Below are 2,017 nucleotides of genomic sequence, written 5' to 3' on the forward strand. Positions count from 1 at the left end.
ATTCGTCTGCAGAAAATAGTTCTTTGTTATTTATAAAATCATTAAATGAAATACTAGTCACTTAGCAATGATTATAAATGTAATTATTTCATATTTGTTAAGTTGTTATTTTAATGAATATTTGCACTTTATGAATCATTAGAAAAACTTTTTCCAGTCATGCGCACTATTTTTTCCCCTCTACATTCATTACAATAACTATTGTTATTTCAAACTGTGTTGTTGAATTACAAAAATGAAAAACTTGAATGTAAATACGATTAAACATCGGCAAGGAAAATCGCTGTAGAGCTCGGATAAACAAATAGTATTAAATTTGTTTAATTCTTTAACTGAAACAAATCCAGAAGCCTGCATGAAGGATTTAGTGAAAATGGTAGCAAAGACAACAGGGATATCAGAATGGAGCATTTTCAGAATTCGTAAAGAATATTTTACTAATGATAAAGTAATAACTCCTTCAAAAACCCGTAAGAGTACTCAACTTGTTGACAAATATGACGAATTTACAAAATGTGTCATTAGAGGTAAAGTACACAATTTTTATTTTTTAAATGAATTACCTACTGTAGATAAGGTATTATAAGCTGTTAATGATAATCCAGATTTACCAGACTTTACTCGATCTACAATATGTAATTTGTTAAAATTACTTAATTTTAAATATACGAACCGAAACAGAAATAGTAGATTAATTGAAAGAGACGATATTTTATGGCGAAAACAATATCTACAAAAAATAAAAGAAATGCATTCTTTAGGCTGTAAGATTTACTATTTAGACAAAACATGGATTAATGTGGGCCATACCAACAATAAAGTATGGAAGGACTGTTCAATTACGTCATATTGCAAAGTTTTTATGTCTGAACGATCTACTGGATTGAAAAATCCTTCTGGAAACGGAAAACAAATAGTTGTTGTTCATAAAGGCAGCAATACAGGTTCTCTTAATGGTGGTCTATATGAATTTGAATCAAAGTCAAGAAAAGATTACCACAAAGAAATGGATAGCAATGATTTCAAAAAATGGTTTGAAAAAATATTATCAAAATTAGAAAGTAATGCTGTTGTTGTCATGGACAATGCTCCATATCACTCAGATAAAATTAAGAAGATTCCAAATTGTAGTTGGAAAAAAGCTGACATAATTTCTTGGTTGGAAAAAAATAGGGTTCGTCATAACGACAAAATGTTGAAAATAGAACTTTTGGATATTGTTAAAAAAATAAAACATAAATACGATAAATATATTATTGACGAAATGGCCAAAGAAATGGGTATCGATGTGTTATGTTTACCTCCGTATCATTGTAATTTAAATCCTATTAAATTGATATGGGCAGATACGAAATGTTACATTGCAGGTCACAACACAACATTCAAACTGTCAGAAGTACGAATTTTAATGAATAAAGCTATCGAACAAATAACTGAAGAACGATGGACAAAATGCATCGAACATATAGAAAAAGAAGAACAACGAATGTGGGAACTTGATGAGATTTTGGAAACTGTTGTAGAAAAACTGATTATTGAGTCTAACACAAGTAGTGACGAAAGCAATATAAATGATTACTTTGAGCTACTATTTTCTGATACAGATGATTTATAAAATAAGTTCACACTAATTATTTTTAAAAATTTTTAATTATATAAATATCACATAGATAAATTCATACATTACAGTAACGTTTTCCTTTAGAGGTAGAGGTTTGCATATTATTTTAAGGATTGCAGGAGATATTTTTTTTTGTTTTGTTTTATATCTATTTAATAAAATAGTTGTGTAGATAAAAATTCTGAAGTATGTTCAATTACAAAATTATAAATATGTTTTGTGCAAGTCTTAATAATATATATTTAATAATAACTTTTGACAAACTATATTTAAACAATGGAAATAACTTAAACGGCTACATAAAAATGTTAAAGTAGGCTATAATATACTTTTCTAAGTACTGTATTATCTCGGTAATTTTTAAATTGTTGTGACCACTCTGACCTACTTTAACAC

General features: G+C 27.7%; 1 pseudogene; it reads left to right on the forward strand.

Moving 5' to 3' along the window:
* The first annotated feature begins 232 nt into the window (after positions 1 to 232).
* LOC111639213 lies at positions 233 to 1,735 on the forward strand (annotated as a pseudogene).
* Positions 1,736 to 2,017: the final 282 nt, after the last annotated feature.

This window comes from Centruroides sculpturatus, unplaced genomic scaffold, assembly GCF_000671375.1.
Source record: "Centruroides sculpturatus isolate CEXI.00-Female unplaced genomic scaffold, Cexi_2.0 scaffold1284, whole genome shotgun sequence".
Classification (NCBI taxonomy): domain Eukaryota; kingdom Metazoa; phylum Arthropoda; class Arachnida; order Scorpiones; family Buthidae; genus Centruroides; species Centruroides sculpturatus.